The sequence below is a fragment of the Microcebus murinus genome, chromosome 22 (assembly GCF_040939455.1).
Source record: "Microcebus murinus isolate Inina chromosome 22, M.murinus_Inina_mat1.0, whole genome shotgun sequence".
NCBI classification, from domain to species: Eukaryota; Metazoa; Chordata; class Mammalia; order Primates; family Cheirogaleidae; genus Microcebus; species Microcebus murinus.
The window spans coordinates 182,369-190,220 of record NC_134125.1 but is presented as its reverse complement, the minus strand read 5'-3'; positions in this window follow the sequence as shown (position 1 = coordinate 190,220).

Below are 7,852 nucleotides of genomic sequence, written 5' to 3'. Positions count from 1 at the left end.
TTGGTTTGGGTTTTTTTGCTTAAGAGGAATGAGTTACTATTTCTTATAATGTAAGGACTTAATTGATAAGTTATTGCCTTGGAGTACTGTATAGATAACAGTCTGTTAAGGAAAAGTGGGATATTGCAATCACATATGCAATTTATGTGATTTATGCAATCACATAAATCACAAAATTTATGTGATTTTTCCTGAGACAAGAAAAAAGTCAGATTCCTATTTATATTCCAAGATACAAACTTTTTAGCCAATCATTTGAAATAGTGTAATTGTTTGTGTACACTAGCAATATGTAATCCCTGATGATAAGACTGTGGAACATTGAAGAACTATGGCTTTATAAGAATTTTAAATTTTTTTAGTAAATCCAGGACAGGAAATGAGATGACTAATTTTAATCATACTAGATCTTAGACCACAAGAATGGCAGGTGTGAAGCCCTGGAATTTCTTCTCAGGGTGGAGTATCAGACTCAACAGCTTATTGTGATTTTGCTGAAATAACTTTTCACTTATATTCATAGGGTCGATATGCTGGAAACCAAATAGTATGTTTGGCTTTGTGAATTTAAAAGTTAGTCCACACCTCAACTGCTCACTAAATCCCTTATGTAAATATGCATTGAAAAAGTTGTCCCTTGATAATTTGAATAGGACTATCTAGGAGGAACCTTAGGTCTCAGCCTCTAGCAACTCTTCTGACATAGTTTGCGCTGTATGTTCTTCATTTAAGGATATAGACTAGATATTGGCAATATATGAAATTCAAACTTGAGTGTCAACTTTTCTTGGAACATGGCCAGATATATTTGTGTATTATCTGACTGCTTTTGCACTGTAGTGGCAGAGTTGAAAATGTGGCAGACATCGCATTGCCCACAGAATCTAACTCCTGATGTGGAGAGAGCTCCTTCCTTTTTCTGAAAAAAGTGGACTTTGCCTTGTAGGGTGAAGCTTATTCTGCCAATTCCCCATGGCTCAGTGTTACCAGTTTGGTGAGAGTAATCTACATTAAACTGCCTGAGATGGTATTGCTGATTTAGAATAGAGTATAGATAGCACAAAGCATTGCAAGGATTAGTAGTATATCAAAACTTCTGGAAAATACTTGTGAAAATGATTTTTTTTTTTTTTTTTGAGACAGAGTCTCACTCTGTTGCCCTGGCTAGAGTGAGTGCCATGGCGTCAGCCTAGCTCACAGCAACCTCAAACTCCTGGGCTCAAGCAATCCTCCTGCCTCAGCCTCCCGAGTAGCTGGGACTACAGGCATGTGCCACCATGCCCGGCTAATTTTTTCTGTATGTATTACTTGGCCAATTAATTTCTTCCTATTTATAGTAGAGATGGGGTCTCGCTCTTGCTCAGGCTGGTTTCGAACTCCTGACCTCTAGCAATCCGCCCGCCTCGGCCTCCCAGAGTGCTAGGATTACAGGCGTGAGCCACCGTGCCCAGCCTGAAAATGATTTTTGAGGGTGTTTGATCAAGGGCGGTGACCTACAGTCAGTTTTTACTGACCTACAGTCAGTTGTACTTAGTGTGCTCATAATACCCAGAAGTGGTTATGATTTTATAAGTTAGCTAGACTGGCTAATCCAAGACCAGATCCAACATGACAGAGTAAGAACAAAAGGCAGAAACTTTACCATAATATAGAAGGAAGAATTGTAATGCTTTGTAACATCATATCAGATTGGATCCATTATGTGTTCTCATGACCCTAAACCCTTTCTCTTCACCAAGGCCCAGAAAAAATGTATTATTGAAAGTATCAGCTACTCTCTGTAGGCTGGGAATGTGAGTGGGAGCAAATATAATTCAAATCCATCATCTCTGGGAGGATGTTGTTCTGTCAGAAGACTGGTCATGGCCCTTAACAACTAGACTAGGTAGATTTAGTTAGTATAAGGACATGAGTTTGGCATGGTAATCAGGTCTTCATTTGATTCTTACTTGTGAACTCTAAAAATGAAATTCAACCCATGTTTGTATTATAAAACCAAAGGATCTGCTATAACAGGCATAAAAAAAACATGAGAGGGGTATACAGTTAGTAACTGTGTTCCATGGCAATCATTACTCACTCACCAGAATATCCTTTACTTGCTAAGAAACTCACGTTTACTTGGTATTGAGGTAGTAATATCCACAAGAAGGGTGTGAAATGCCATTTCCCTTTGCTACTGATTGGTTCAGGAGGAGTCGTGTATCGGAGTTCCTGCCAATGATACAAAATTTAAGTCTGCTGGTTATTTTCCAAGAGTAGTTTGTTCCTTTTTAAATTTATTTTTGTTAAGAGACAGGGTCTCACTTTGTCACCCAGGCTGGAGGGCAGTGGTGGGATCACTGCAGCCTGGAACCCTTAGGCTCAGACAATCCTACCACCTCAACCGCTCGATAGCTGGGACCAGAGGCAGGAGCCACTGTGCCCGACATCCGAGAGCAGTATTATTCCTTGATGGCAATATGTGCAAAATTGTTTTATCATTTCTCCCTGCTTTTTTTATATTGATATGTGATTGGCTTGTTACCAAAAGGGGAGACATCCTACACACTGAGAATAGCAATAGGGAAAGGTGGCAAAGTCCTGGGTTCTTAGAAACAATTGAGTTGCTAATGCAACCCTAGAATTACTTTCTTCCAAACTTAGTGTAAAAAACTCTTCCTTAGTCTTTATACCACTTTTAGTTAGGGATTCTTTTACTTGTATTTAAAAGTATTCAGATACAGAAGTGGAATCAAGAAACAAAAGGAGATTTTTAAGGAGCTGACGGCTTGAGTTTGTCTACTGACATCCTTCACAAGAGTTGGAGCAGTAAGCCCTTTATTTATTTTTTTTTTTTGAGACAGAGTCTCACTCTGTTCCCTGGGCTAGAGTGCTGTGGCATCAGCCTAGCTCACAGCAACCTCAAACTCCTGGGCTCAAGCGATCCTCCTGCCTAAGCCTCCTGAGTAGCTGGGACTACAGGCATGCACCACCATGCCCGGATAATTTTTTCTGTTTTTACTTGTTTGACTAATTTCTTTCTGTTTATAGTAGGGATGGAGTCTTGCTCTTGGTCAGGCTGGTCTCAAACTCCTGAGCTCAAGCAATCCTCCTGCCTTGGCCTCCCAGAGTGCTAGGTAGTAAGTCCTTAATTAGAGAATAATTGGGTGGCCTGTGTTGACTCCAATCCATCTTCTGCCACTTGGATCCACTTGTCACTCACAACTATGTTAAATTAGAGAGCAGCTAGCTCCTCCAGGATTCCTGTGGGCCTCTCTTCCTGGGAACACTTAGAAAGGTAAGATCAGTAAAGTGAACTACAGCCCCTGCTGCTGCTGGGAGCCACAACCAATACTCTCCTCCCTCTCAGTTACCCTCTCCTCAAGACCTAGAGTCACCAGGACACTGGACACCCCAACACTGACTCAGCAGTGGCCATCAGTAGCCACTCTCCTGCATGTTGGCTTCACAAACCTGATTTTAAGGTTCTACAACAGGAGAACAAGCCAGTGTCTGCATCACCAGCTCCAGATCTGTGACTCAGAATTTTTGCCCAAGGTGATCCAAGCTCTTCCCAAAGGAGCTCATTTCATGGGCAACAGAGTGTGGGGAATTTCAGCCTAGCTGCATTCTCAAATTGAGGTTGTGGTTAAATGAAATGGATAGGAGACTGTTGATTCATTGGAGATATAAGCTAAATCATAGACTGGATTGTTTATCAGAGGAAACCATATAGACAGCTAAGAAAAGCCTTCCTAGGGTCACAACAAATCTCACTGTCCTCAAACACTATCCCTGTAAAATGGTGCAAATTTAATTGCCTCAGTCTGTGGAACACATTATGCTATGGGGCATTGTTGATAACAGCAGAGCAAATAGCCAGCGATTAGTGGGGCTTAACAGCTGGGTGTGGTCAGGGAGAAACTATGAGAGAGGACCTGGCCACAATCGCTATCATTACAGGGTCACTGCACATGACCAAGTCTGCACCCTCTGAAGGTCAACATCAGAGGCTTCACACTGTGGGACATAAATAGTTTCACTAAAATAATCCAACCACTAAGCAAATAATAAGAGTAATAATAATGGCTCCCTAAAGGGAGAAGACTAGTATCCAGTCACTGTTTTATCTAAAATGTCCAGTTTCAAAAATTTATGAGACAAAGAGATAGGATGGTCTGATCCATACATTTAAAAAAATAGCAGGTATCAAAAATCACCTGTAGAGGCCGGGCGCGGTGGCTCACGCCTGTAATCCTAGCTCTCTGGGAGGCCGAGGCGGGCGGATTGCTCGAGGTCGGGAGTTCGAAACCATCCTGAGCAAGAGCGAGACCTCGTCTCTACTATAAATAGAAAGAAACTAATTGGCCAACTAATATATATAGAAAAAATTAGCCGGGCATTGTGGCACATGCCTGTAGTCCCAGCTACTTGGGAGGCTGAGACAGAAGGATCGCTTGAGCCCAGGAGTTTGAGGTTGCTGTGAGCTAGGCTGACGCCACGGCACTCACTCTAGCCTAGGCAACAAAGCAAGACTCTGTCTCAAAAAAAAAAAAAAAAAATCACCTGTAATTTTAAAAATAAAGCAAAACTTCCTGTAAGAGTGACCACATGGCTGATTTACCAAAGACTTCAAAGCAGCCATGATAAATATATTGAAATAAATAAAGGAACCCATCTTTAGAGAAGTAAAGGAAGGTGAAGGCAATGTTTCATCAAATAGGAACTAGCTATTAAGAAATTTTTAACAAGAGGCCGGGCATGGTAGCTCATGCCTGTAATCCTAGCACTCTGGGAGGCCAAGGTGGGCAGATCACTTGAGGTCAGGAGTTTGAAACCAGCCTGAGCAAGAGTGAGACCCCCATCTCTACTAAAAATAGAAAGAAATTAATTGGCCAACTAAAAATATATAGAAAAAATTAGCTGGGCATTGTGGCACATGCCTGTAGTCCCAGCTACTTGGGAGGCTTAGGCAGAAGGATTGCTTGAGCCCAGGAATTTGAGGTTGCTGTGAGCTAGGCTGATGCCACAGCAGTCTAGCTTGGGCAACAGAGCGAGACTCTGTCTCAAAGAAGAGAAATTTATAACAAGAAATTTAAAAAAGAACCAAGTAGAAATTCTGGAGCTAAATTGAGAAGTTCATCAGAGGGGATCAACAATAGATTTGAAGTGGCAGACGAAGGAATTAGCATACTTGAAGGTAAATTGATCAAGATTATGCAATCCAAAGAAGAGAGAGAAAAAAGAATGAAGAAAAATGAACAGAGCCTCAGATGAATGTGAGACACAATTAAGCACACCAATGTATGCATAATAAGAGTATCAGGAGAGTAGAGAGAGAAAGGTTGAGAAAAGATATTCAAAGAAATAATGACTGAAATGTATGAAATGAGTGCAACAAGGTAATATATCCATCACCTCAAATAGTTACTGTTTTTTGTGTATGTGTGATGAGAATACTTAGGATTACTCTAAGCAAATTTCAAGTACACAACACAGTTATTAACTATAGCCACCGCACTGTACAGTAAGTCTCCAGAACTTCATCTATAACTGCAGATTTTTACTCTATGACCAATATCTCCTCGTTTCTCCTACCACCTGACCATTCATAACTATCTTTCTACTACTTCCTGTTTCTATGGGTTCGACTTTTGTAGATTTCACATCTGAGAGTATGCGATATTTGTCTTTCTATATCTTTTTATTTGTTCTCACATACAATAATGTCCTCCAGGTTCATCCATGTTGTTTTAAGTGGCAGAATTTCCTTTCTAGATAATATTTCATTGTGTATATAAACCACATGTTCTTTATGCTTTCATCCACTGATGGATGCTTAGGTTGTTTCCATGTCTTTGCTATTATGAATAATGCTGCAGTGAACAAGGGAGTGCAGATATCTCTTTGACATAGTGATTTTATTTCATTTTGATATGTACTGCTATGCTTTGAATGTCCCCTATGAAACTAATGTTGAAACCTAAACCCCATTGTAACAGTATTAAGAGGGTTGAAAATCCAACTATAGTAATTGAGAAGTGGGACCTTTGGGAGGTAATTAGGATTAGAAGAGGTCATGAGGGTAGGGAATTAGTGGCTTTATAAGAAGAGAAAGAAAGACCTGATCTAGCATGCTTGAGCCCCCTTGGCATGTGTTGCCCTGAGACACGTCAGGACTCTGCAGAGAGTCTCCACTAGCAAGAAGAGCCTCACCAGATGTAGCTCCCTTACCTAGGACTTTCCAACCTCCAGAACTGTAAGAAATACATTTATTTTCTGTATAAATTTCTAAGTCTCAGGTATAGCAAAAGAAAAGGGACTAAGACATAATGCCCAGAAGTGGAATTGCTGAATCATGTGGTCATTCTATTTTTAATTTTGTGGGCACCCTTCATACTATTTTCTGCAATGGTTGTACCAATTTATATTGCCACCAACAATGTACAAGCGTTCTCTTTTCTCCACATCTTCACCAAGACTTATCTTTTGACTTTTTTTTTTTTATAATAGACATCCTAACAGGTGTGAGGAATATCTCATGATTTTCTTTGCATTTCTCTGATGATTAGTGATGTTGAGCACCTTTTCATATACCTATTGGCCATTTGTATGTCTTCTTTGGAAAAATGTCTATTTAGGTACTTATTTTTCAATAGAGTTATTTGTTTTTCGGCTACTTAATTGTATGAGTTCCTGGTATATTTTGGATATTAATCCTTTATCAGATATATGGCTTGCAAATGTTTTCTCCCATTCCATGGCTGCTTTTAATTTTGTTATTTCCTTAGCTCTGCAGAAACATTTTGATTTGATGTAATCCCATTTGTTTATTTTTGCTTTTTCTGTGCTTTTGATTTCATATCTAAAAAATCATTGCCAAGACCAATGTCATGGAGCTGTTTTCCTATGTTTTTTTCTTGGTGTTTTGCAATTTCAGGTGTTACATGCAAGTCTTTATTACATTTTGAGTTGATTTTTGTGTATGGTGCAAGATAAGATCCAATTTTAATTTTTGCATATGAATATCCAGTTTTTCCACATCTTTTTTTTTTTTTTTTTGAAGAGACTATCCTTTCCACATTATGTATTCTTGGCTAAGTTGACTTGTTGAAGATTAGGTGACTGTATACAATCATGGGATTATTTCTGATATTTCTATTCTGTTTCATTAGTCTATATGTATGTTTTCATACCAGTACTTCATTGGTGAGTTCTATCTCTGGAAATATTTAAATATTAGAATTCACTGGACACTGGATGTTTGAAAAAATTCACTAAGAAACTCAATAAAGATGCTTTTATTGGTCAAAGAATTTCTGAATTTTCTTCAATTTTTCCACTTCTTGGGCAAACTGTGACACATCTATTCCTGGAGAATCTTTGTGTCACAAAAATATCAAATTTATTTTTATAGAGATGATCATTCAATTTCTTACATCTCTGTGGTTAACACATGCACTCTCTCTCCTCCCTCCTCCACCCTAGCGACTTATGTATAATTCTCCCCATTACTCTTTTTTTTTTTTTTTGAGACAGAGTCTCACTTTGTTGTCCAGGGTAGAGTGAGTGCCTTGGCATCAGCCTAGCTCAACTCCTGGGCTCAAGCGACCCTGCTGCCTCAGCCTCCTGAGTAGCTGGGACTACAGGCATGCACCACCATGCCCAGCTAATTTTTTGTATATATATATTAGTTGGCCAATTAATTTCTTTCTATTTATAGTAGAGATGGGTTCTCGCTCTTGTTTAGGCTAGTTTCTTTCTTTCTTTTTTTTTTTTTTTTGAGAGTCTTGCTTTGTTGCCCAGGCTAGAGTGAGTGTCATGGTATCAGCCTAGCTCACAGCAACCTCAAACTCCTGGGCTCAAGGGA